General features: G+C 50.8%; 1 protein-coding gene and 1 long non-coding RNA gene across 5 annotated transcripts in view; both read left to right on the top strand.

Annotated features, from left to right (window-relative positions):
• The window catches only part of Kirrel1 (kirre like nephrin family adhesion molecule 1), an 86,586-nt gene that overhangs the window by 40,937 nt on the left and 34,501 nt on the right, over positions 1-11,148 (top strand). The gene's annotated exons all lie outside the window — the stretch shown is intronic.
• LOC125620238 overlaps positions 1-11,148 on the top strand; it is a 13,427-nt gene that overhangs the window by 1,823 nt on the left and 456 nt on the right. Inside the window, exons 2-3 of the long non-coding RNA XR_007351840.1 lie at positions 3,106-3,112; positions 7,641-7,643. This is a non-coding gene — a long non-coding RNA (uncharacterized LOC125620238). The remainder of the gene's footprint in view (positions 1-3,105; positions 3,113-7,640; positions 7,644-11,148) is intronic.

Raw genomic sequence — 11,148 nt, 5'->3', positions numbered from 1 at the left:
TTTTTTTTTTTTTTTTTTTTTCTTAAAAGATGTTGGATTTAGCAACTCAGAGGCCTCTAGTGACCTTGACAAGAAAAGTTCTGGTGTTAGCTCATGAGCGATTGCAGGAGGATTGTGCACGTTACTCTGCCTGAGCACTTTGGCTGTAAAGGAGAGCAGAGTACAGGGGCAGGGGGTGGCTGGATATGGAGTCCAGAGAGGGATTTTTTTTTTTTTTAAGAGAGGAGAAAACGCAGCTCATTTGTATGCAGATGCCCGTGGAAATAGCAGTTTAAGAAACCAGGGATGTTTGGCCATGAGTCGAGGAGACTCTGGGGGCATGTCATAACTCTTCACACATGCTTAAAGGACTGTCATGAGGAAGAGAATTAGATTCATTTTATGTGACTCCAGAGAAAAGAATGAGAACCAATGGCCAGAAGCTACAGAAAAGGATTGTCGCACAGCCTAAGTGGCAATTTTTGTGCGTCCATCCATCCATCCATCCATCCATTCATTCATTCATTCATTCAGGAAGTCAGTGTTGATTGTCGGATGTGGGACCAGCCCTGGCCTAGGCACTGGAGCACCACCGTTGTTATGAAAAAAAATCAGCGGCTTCTAGCAGCGGAAGAGAGGAGCACGGAGCAGCAGTGTGATGTGGTGTGGAAATTGCTGACTAGGTTGGTGGGGAACGGGGTTCAGGAGAAGGTCAGGCTGGGCGGGTAAGCCATAATGGTCGGCTGACGATCTTCCACCTTCTGATAACTGAGAGCCTGTTTGGCCCAAATAAATGAGGCTTAAAAAGGCACTTGGACCTCAGTTATCAGGTACATTTTCTGGATGACTGGGCCCTGTAGATACAGCCTTCGTAAAAATGATGTCTGATAGATGGGTGGTGCTTTATCATTTCCAGAACACTTTTAATCCCCAGAGCAGGCCTGCCAGGGTTGTTGCTGTGCCTGACATACAGCTGGGTTCACAGAGGCTCCGGTGGTGAGACTTGCCTAAGGTTGAATAATCAGGATAAAGATGGAGCCAGGGGCGGGTGGGTGCATTCCTGCCATTCCAGCAATTTGAGGGGCGGAGGCAGGAGGATCACAAGTTCAAGGCCAGCCTCAGCAACTTAGCGAAACTCCATCTCAAAATGAAAAAGACTGGGGGTGTGGTTCAGGGGTGGAACTCCCTTGGGTTCAGTCTCCACCACCAAAGGGGGAGAAATGGGGCTGGGACTAGAATCAAATCCACAAGTTCCTGGTCCAGTGGACACACTCCTTCCCAGAGCTGTGGAAGGCTGACTCTTCATTGATCCGTTCTCTGCTCTGCCCATGCACAGAGGTGCTTTGGGGCCAGGGTTTGGGTCTCAGGTGAAATGTTCCCTACCTCACACCCCTTCACCCAAGTCTCAATTCTAGCAAGAATTGGCTGTAACCAAGTCAGATGGCTTCCTGTCCTCTGCCAGGGACTTTCTCTGCCCTCTCTTTTTCCTGCTCCTGCTTCACATTCTCTTACTTTAACAAGTTTTCTGAGAGACAGGACTGTAATCTAGCAACTAGGACATCCAGGCGGGGGGGGGGGGTAATTTTGAGGCCAGCCTAGGAAATTTAGAGAGACCCTGTCCTAAAATAAAAGACAAAAAGGGGCGGGGATGTAGCTCAGTGGTAGAGCGCCCCTGGGTTCATTTTCTAGTACCAGAGAAAGAAAAAAAGAATAATAAGAAGAAAAAAAACAAGTTTTCTGATGCTCAACAGTGAGTCCTTGGGTCTCTCAGATATTGGTGAGCTCTGTTTAGTCCAAAAGATCAAGGGAGCTAGACATCTAGAAACTGTAAACCAGAAGGCTGGGAAGAAGAAGAGGACAAGAATAATGATGATGATAATTAAAACTTACCTAATGCTAATGTCATCTGCATTTTACGAATGAAGAAACCGAAGCACAGATCCATCAAGCATGTCGCCCCAGGTTGCAGAGCAGGGAGGGCTGCTGCGTGGACATGCTCCACCCGGGTGCTGCACGCAGGGCGGGAAGAACCCAGAACCAGGGCCAAGAAAGGCTTCCGTTCAGCATAACTGTTCTGAGCCTTCAGTGTGCTGGAGCTGTTGGGGAAGAAATAGATGTAGCTCCTGCCCTCCGTGAACTCACGGCTATAGAATCTCGGAGCATCAAAGAGGGCTGAGACCTTGGGGTGTCATCCAAAGTGGGACACAGGGAGGTGAAGTGAAAGGCCCACAGAAGAAAAGGGAACGCACACCCTTCCTTTACACATTTACCAAAATAACACGAAACACACAAGTGGGCAGTTCAAGGCAGGCCATTAACAACTGCGGTCAGCACCTTTTATGGTAAATACCGACGCTGGGTGCTGGGTGCTGTTTCAGGAATGGAGTAAAGTCCTTCCCCCCCCAGCTGGAGGGGAAATTGCAAGGGTAGGAAAGAGTATGGTATTGACCAAGTGAGTGCAGAACCTTTGACGTGTTTGAGAGAATGGGCTTGACTCAGAAAGCTAAGGCAGGAGGTTTCACAAGTTGGAGGCTAGCTGGGCAGCTTGGGGAAGACCCTGTCTCAAAATTAAAAAATGAAAAGAACTGGGGATGTAGCTCAGTGACAGAGTGTTCCTGTAACATGCATGAGGTCCAGCATTTAACTCCAAGTACCGCGCACACGCGTAAACACACACACACACACACACACACACACACACACAAAGAATTGAAAACCTAGTGTCCACTCATGGGATTTCAGTGCTTCAGAGTCAGAGGATGCACAAGTACCAGGGGAGCTCAGCTGGGCCCTTGGCCTGGGCTGGGGGTTTCAGGAAGACTTGGGGTTCTAAGCCTGAACTGCACGTTGAAGGATGATGAGGGGGACTTCAAGGGACGGGGGAAGGGGTGCCTCCTGAGGCAGGGCCCTGAGGTCAGACGCAGCTGGGCGTGGGTAGGAGTCTCTGATAGCCTGGGATTTCTGGAAGGTGAAGCATGCTTCCGAGACAACAGAAGAGGATGCTAAAGAGGTAAACAGCAGCCAGATTGAGCAGGACCTAACCTAATTTGTACTTCATCTGAAGTCAATGGGGAGCCATTGAGGGGGTTTACGCAGGGTGGTGATATCATTAGATTTGTGCTTTAGGAAGATCGTTCTGGCAACTGTGTGAAGAATGGATTTAAGAGGAGCAAGCTGGAGGCAGGGGAACCAATTAGGAGGTTATTGCAAGAGTCCCAGGGAGCCATGAAGAGGACTTCAACCAAGGCACTGGGGGTGGAGAGGAAGGGATAACTCAGGACCTATTTAGGAGGGATAGTCAGTGGTACCTACGATGACTTGAGAGAGAGGAAAGAGTCGGGGGTGAGTCCCAGGTTTCATGAGGGTAAAGAGGTGGCAGGATGCTGGGTAGGAAGTCTAAGGCTATCAGAGCAGCCACAGCCTTGCAGTGAACTAAGGAGGGTCACAGGAACAGTCCACAACTTTTAGACTGGTTTCAAGTGAAGATAAGAAATTCCCGGGAATCCCTGCACCAGGGCCAAGGCTTTGGCAGTTCTTTGGGTTAAAAAAACAAAAATCAGTGTCTGGAGGTGGGGGCTGAAGGAGAGAAGGATGTGAATGTGAGTGTGTTTGCACGCCCACATGTCAGGTGTGGTTGGAGGGTCGGGGTTCCTGGGTTCCAGGGACTCCTACTGTACATTTGAGGTCCCCCGAAGCAGTCCTGCCCTGCACCGGCAGTCTCCTAGTCAAACAGCGGATCAATCCAATCCCCTCCATGCCAGGGTTCTGCAAGGGGTCGGGGAAATCAGATAGAGGGCTTGCAGGCTAACAGGAATACAGGAGAATATTGCCCATTAAAGCAAGAAGTCACTTGTTTGAGAGGCCACTGAGCTGACTGTAGTTCAGTGTGTTAGGGGACCTTGATGGTGACAGGGAGCTTGAGGTCAGAGGGGAGATGGACGTGGCGCCTGATTAGAAGTCCAGAGAGACTGACTTATGCTTCTAGCTTGGGTGCTGACCAGCTCGGTGATTTTAGAGGCTCCTCTCTGGGCCTCTGTGTTTCATCTGTGCAGCTAACGGATTGGGTTAGATCGTGGAAATGTGTAGCTTTTTCCAACTCTTAACTTTCATGATTCTGAAGAGAGCAGTCGGATACCCGCTCTAAGAGCGGGGTGGTCTAGTTGATCCCTCCCTGGACTCACGTTCTGTGCTTTCCCAAAGTCATTCCTTTTCTGGATTCTTGATGATTTGAAATCCAGGGGTCCTCCTTCATGTCTACTCACTCTTTCTCCTGAAGCACAGGGTGACACGAGGACCCTTACTCCTAACTTCTGCTTCCTGCCCTTATCATCTACGATGACAGCCGATAAACAGGCATCACCAATGGTTCATGGTCATACAACAAATATCGATAGATGACAGAGTTGCCATTAATGAAACGGTGGCCAATACTTCAGAGCGCTCACTATGTGGAATCTTGTTAAGTCCTCACTACGGTCACCACTGCCAACAACCAGCACACGGCCACACCCCCACCAGTGCTAGGCAGACTTCGGATTTTCCCTCCTGTGGGTGAGTGATACCCACTGTGTTCTCTCCTGCCTCCCTCTCCCTTCTCCTAACTCACTCATCTTTCTGGCTTTACTCTGTTTTCCTGGGAAGGGGGAAAGAGTAAAATTTTAAGAATCTTCCCTTCAGTGGTGCCCCATCATCTACAGGATAAAGTGCAGACTCCTGAGAATGACCTTGGAGGCTGCCAGGCCAGGGGTCCTTGACCTCTGCCTGCCTCCCAGCACGTCAGAATTCCCGCAAATGCTCTCACTTGCTATCTGGTTATCCAGACTGAAAGTGACCCCGCTTTCCCTCAGGTTCCGCAATCCTGTTGATTCTACCTCCTTTGTATATTTCATATCCATTTCATTTCTCTTCATTCACTTACTTTGACATCCTTATAATTTCTCTCCAGGAACACTGCAGCCTCTCCCTGCTGTGCCCACCCTCTCCCAGCATGTCTCTCTCTCTCTCTCTCTCTTAATATTTTTAGTTGTAGATAGACATACTACCTTTTTAAATATTTATTTTTTAGTTATAGGTGGACACAATATTTTATTTTATGTGCTGAGGATTGGACCCAGTGCCTCACTCATGCAAGGCGAGCGCTCTACCTCTGAGCCACAACCCCGGCTCCATAATACCTTTATTTTGTTTATTTTTAGGTGGTGTTGGGGATTGAACCCAGTGCCTCACGTGTGCTAGGCAAGTGACCTACCACTGAGCTACAACCCCGGTACCAGCATGTTCTCTTTAATTGCTTCTCTAAATGCTGAGACAAAATCTGGACCCCTGATCCAGTGTAGGAAACTCCTTAGGATCTGGCCCCAGCAACCTGCTTTGCCTGTCTTTCCACCCTCTCCCTCTCTCTTGAATTCTAGCTGGTCAGAACAGCTGGTGGATGCCACAGTCCACCGAACATCCCTGCCCCGTCTTTGCTCACATTGAGCTTCTGCTTGGAGGAGCCCCCTGCCCCCAACACTCCCCTAGCTGCTCGGGGAATCCTTCCCCCATTTCAAATCTCTAAGTGATGTCCCCGCTGCACACCTTCCTGTCCACCAAACTTGCATTCGTTTTTTGCTGCACCTATAACCCAATGCTATATTTAAGTGTGGAAGTCTGTACTACTCACCTATAAATTCCTTCAGAGCAGGAGACATGTGGAGTCCACTTTCTGTCTCTGTCCCCAGGCACAGAGCCTGACACATAGTAAGGTAAATGTGCATTAAATATTGAGTCGGTGGCCGGGAAAAGTGGCACATGCCTGTAATCCCAGCTAAAGCAAGAGGATCACAGTTTCAAGACCAGCCTGTGCAACTTAACAAAACCCTGTCTCAAAATAAAATTAAAAGGGCTGGGGATGTAGCTCAGAGGCAGAGAATGCTCCTGGGTCTGATCCCCCGTATTACCAAAAACAGGTGTGTATGTGTATGTGTGTGTGTGTGTGTGTGCATGCACACATGTATACATATATTTGTAATATAAATATATATGATGAATAAATGATTGACATTCTGTCCTATAGACCTGCCACAATCTGATCCCAATCCACCTGTCTTTTCTTATCTTTTGTAAACAATGAAAATGCAGCTCTTTATAATTGCCATGTACAAGTAGCTTGCAAGTGTATCTAAGGGGATTATCACCTTTAATCCTCACAACCCTGCCTTTCCACAAATACCCAGCGCTCGCTCCAGCCATGCCACACTATTTTCCAGACGTACCACACACTTCCCTGCCTTTGCCCTCCCTGTTCCTTGTGCCCAGAGGGGACACAGCTGCTTCACTCCCACATTCACTCCCTTGCAAAATGCTCAGATTGACTTTCTTCTTTTTCTGTCATTGAAATTAATAATTTCTTTCCTACCCACCAAAGCTGATGATTGACCTGAGCATTCTTCTTCTTCTTCCTCTTCTTTTTCCCAGTACTGGGGATTTCACCCAGGGGCTCTCTATCACTGAGCTATAGCCCCAGGTCTTTTATTTTTTGAGACAGGGCTTTGCTGACTTGCCCAGGCTAGCCTCAAACTTGCAGTCCTCTTCCCTCAGCCTCCTGAGTCTCTGGGATGACAGGTGTGCACCACTGTGACTGGCAAGGCTGGGCCTTCCGTTTCATGAAAGATATGTGTTATGAATACCTCCAGGGCAAGGCTTATCTTATTAATACTCTTACTTTATGGTGTTCATCATGAACTCTGGCACATAGTAGGTCCCCAATGCTCGTTCTGCTGATAGAACAGAACTGAACTAAATCAATCATGTAAGTTCTGCCAGTTTTCTTCTGGAATCACAGGCCAAAGGATATCAAGGAAATGATGGGGTTGATTTGGAATGAGGGTGACGCTGCGACCAGAAGGGAGATTGCTGGAACTTGGTGGAGACGTACAGAAGTGATAAGCAAGACGTGGGCCACCATGTTGCCTGTGGACATTCGTGGAAACATCAGTGTTACTATTATTTAATTTTTGATTGTCTTAGCATCCTGAGCTCTGAGTGGTGTGCTGATGGTCAACCTCATCCTGTCCTGGGGACTCATCATGGCACTTTCTCAAAGTCGATCCCAGAGTCCCCTCCCTGGCCTCAAAGAACTGGTCCCCTCTTGGGAGTTGGAAGACGTCTTCCAGATCTTCTATCCAGCCCATTCACTTTACAGACAAGGACACATGGCCTAGGGAGGGGTGCTGGCTCACCCACTGTTTCCCTAGTCGGTAACTGACAGAGCTGGAGGCTGGCCCAGGTCCTCTGATACCAGTGGTCATGTTTATGTGGTTGTGATTGGTGGTGCTGGGGATGGAACCCAGGGCCTCCCACATGCTAGGAAGTGCCCAACCACTGAGCTCTATCCCCGGGACCCAGAGGACATGTTCTTTGCTACTCTCCCACCAAGTTGCCATTAGAATTCCTCATATCTGTCTTCATCAATTCCGTTCAATTCCACAAATATTTATTTTATCAAGTATCTACTCCTGCAGAGAGACCTGTGCTGGGGGATATTGAAATAATAGAGCCATGGGGAAATGGCAGTTGCGGCTCTTGACACGTTCACTGCCTAACTGTGTCTGGAGGTGGGGACGCTTCCTGTGCACCCAGGGACCTTCCTGTCGTAGAGCATGTCCGAAGGCGTCTTCCAGGTCGTCTCCGAGGGCATTCTTGCTACCCCCTTTCTTGAGCCACCCGTGATCAGTGTTTCGTCCCTGGTGAAACAGGGGAACTTGGTTGGTTGAAGGTGTGAGTGCTTGCAACCCGCCCACCTGCCTTCCCCTCCGAATGGATGGGAGTGAAGAAACCCAGGGTTGCCGACCTTCTGTTGGCGCACCGCACCGCAGAAGACGGTGGCAAGAAAAGACACCAAGCCGAGGACGAGGACGGGGTGGGGCCTCTCCTGAGCTCCTGAGCCTGACATTTGCTGTCACCACCAACAGCTGTTTGCAGCTCAGCGGCTCCACTTCCCTCGGTTCCCTCAGGCCCCTTTCCACTTCCTTCTGGAAGAAACACATCTTAAATCTTTTATTTTTGCAGCCCTAACAGAGCTGGGGATCCAGGAGAGATAAGAGAGATAAGGTCGAGGGGAACCTGAATCTGGGGTATCTTTGATGCGAAGCTGAGGGGTACTCTTTTGTGGGTTGCCTCAGTCCCTCCAAACTCACAGGCAAGAACACCAGCCCCCTCCCTGTGCCCTGGCCATCCTAGTGCCGTCTCGGGAATACCAACACGCTGCTAATTCGTGTGCCTTGCAAATACTTTATTGGCATCTCGTGGTGTTGAAAGTCATGTAATTATGAGCAGAATTTATATGTCGCCAGGGCTGCCTGGGCGCCCTCCCCGAGTCTCCTTCCAGGCACTGCAAATATTGAAGGCTGGCTTAGAAAAGAATCAAAACCTCCTCGCCTTTCTATCTGTGCACCCCGTAGATAAGGTTTTAATTGAAAATTGGTTCATCTGTTCCCCATGCCTAATTATAAGCTGCCTGCACTGCCTACGGGGCACACGGACAGAAGCCCAGCGCCCTCAAGGAAGATGTAGGGTTGGGGTCCCGGATGGGGATGGCAGTGACTTTGGCAGCTCTCTCTCTTCCGTATCCACCACCTGAGGCCTGGCTCTCCCTTGCCTCCCTCCTCCCTTCCTCTCCCTGGCTGGTGCTTCTCCAGTGAGAACAGGATGTAGCTCACTGACAGCTTCCTCCCTCCCTCCAGCCTGCCCGCCAGGCAGGGAATGCACTCCCCGCTCCCCATCCTGCCCAGGCTTTTCCTTCCAACCCCAATGGGCACAACCAGTTCCCCTCTGTCAGCACTCTTCCCCGGGCCACTGTCCCACAGCACCTCTGGTCCTGCCCGGGAGTCACTCACCGCTACCTAGACACCTCTTCCTCATGCAGCGCTGTACCCTCTCCTTCAAAAAGTCCCTATGGAGCAATGACAGATCTTCTGGCCTCCTGTCTCCCTCCAGAGGACTTGCCTCTCCCCTCTCGGGCTGGAGCACCTCGGCCCTCTGCAACTCCTCCTCCTCACAGGCAGAAGCAGGTTCTGCACCTGCGGAAGTGCTTGGCAGCATCTGGGGAGGGGTCATGGGCTCTTGCCGCCTCCTGCCAGGCACCCCTGAAGGCTGATGACCATGAGGGAGAGGGGCAGGGGTCAGGTGGGCTGCCTTGCCTGGGCAGAGCCCTTGTGCAGAAGAGGAACCCCCAGGATCTGCCCAGGTGGGTGTCCATGGTCTGCACCCTCAACTGCCCTCTCTTCTTGGCCCTGGTCACATGTCATTGCTGTCACATTTGGCTCCAACAATAATTCCCCTGCTGGAGAGCTGGAGGAAGAATTCATTTTCCAGCTCCAGCAGGGCGACTGTGAAATATGATTTCTAAAGTGTTAATAATGCATCACGTTTAGATAGCACTTTACATCTTCCAGAGCAGCTGGCTGGGCGGGGGGCTGACGGCTTGGGGTTGGGGGCTGACGCCTGAGTCTCATCTCCGGACTTCTCTTCTGGAACACGTGCTTACTCCTTGGTGCCTTAGTTTCTGTTCCTGGAAGAGGGAAAGCCATCATTCAGTCTTCGCTTTCTGCCTGAGAATGGAGGTGCCTCCCCTTCTACCAAACCTGTGTTTCTTATCCACAGCGAGAGCCACCGTTTCCCGAAAGCCTTCCTGGAGTGATCCGAGGAGAAGAGATGTGTGATGGCTAAGATGGTTACCCCAGGTCTCCCCATCGTTCCCACCCCAAACCCGCTGCCCTTGACATTCCAGCATATCCAGATACCCCCCTCTCTTTGGAGCAGTTGTCCCCCTGAAAAGTAAACAGCAGATTCTGTTTTCGTAGGTTAAAATCACATTAGTTTTCAGGTGACCTGGATTTCTAGATTCTAGGAGTCCTGCTTCTGCCACCAACTCTCTGCAATGTCGTTGGACCTCGGTGTCCTCATCTGAAAAACGAGGCCATTGGAGAGGTGGTCACCAGGGGCTTTCTCTAACCTTCTTTGATGACATTGCTACTTCAGACAATTCCTGAGTGAATTATTAGGGAAGAGAAGAAGCTCTTTGATAAGCATATAATTGCCTTCCCGTTGGTTGATTTCACAGGGCAAGTTGGGGGGATGCGTTTTTCTCGAGAGGTGTCTTGACTGTACTCTGTCAGGACCCCAGAGGTGGCTGGTGTGTCTTCAGCTCTGTCTGTGACCTGTGGATCTGGCCCAGAGTGGATGCTCCCAGAGGGCCAGGCCTGGGGGCTCTGTAATTCTGTTTGCACTCTGTCCTGCCGCTCGGGCTAGATACTAACGGGAAGCTTTTTGGTACTCTGGATGCGGCGGACTCTTCCTCCTTGCTCTCATCCCCTCTGACTTCTCTCGCTTCCTAGGAAGACAATTGCTCGCCAAGTTTTCCCAACGGGCTGTGCTGCCGCTGCTGTGGAGCTGACACTAGAGCTGACGAGTTATTAAAAATCCTTCATTATTATTCTGTACTGACTCCCTCCCCGCTCCTTCCCTGCCCTGCCCCAGGCTTCCGAGGCCCATGGCTGTCAATGAGAAATGCCTGGAGGCCCCTAGCCAAGAGCAGAGGCAAGCTTTCCCACCCCCTCCCTCAAAGGGGCCCCCACAGATATTGGCAACTGGCCAGAGGCGACGGGTCCCACTCAGGGCCAGTGATCGAGACACCAGGGTACCTGATCCTACTCTCTGCAGGACTGGGGTCAGAGGTAGTGCGGGTGCTCTGGGGCTCCAAGGTCTTTATAACAAGAAACAGTTGGAAGCCAGGAGGGATTTTTCAGTCTCCAGGGATGTTGGTTAGGGAGACATCTCCTAGGTAGGCACGTCCCAGACGACATCTGGGACCCGCTGCTTCATCCCCTGGGGAAAGTGTGACAGGCTAACTCCATCATCCCGCTCCCTGAGCTGGGGGTCCAACCTCAGCTCATCCATCACACGTCCTCATAATCAGATTTGGCTGCAGCAAGAACAGAACATAATACTCGTCGGATCCTCTCCCAGGCGCAGCAGTGACAGTTCCTAAGAGATGTGGAGAACCGTGCTCCTCGGAGATGTGAGAGGGTGGGCGGGGGCCTGGAGGCAGAGCTCCCTGCTCCAGAGTCGTGGGGCAATCAGAAAGAGGCTCCAGAGCAGTCAGCACCCTGCACAGCACCCTTCCCCCCC

Source organism: Marmota marmota, unplaced genomic scaffold (genome assembly GCF_001458135.2).
Source record: "Marmota marmota marmota unplaced genomic scaffold, marMar, whole genome shotgun sequence".
Classification (NCBI taxonomy): domain Eukaryota; kingdom Metazoa; phylum Chordata; class Mammalia; order Rodentia; family Sciuridae; genus Marmota; species Marmota marmota.
This window is presented reverse-complemented; position numbering and strand designations above follow the sequence as displayed.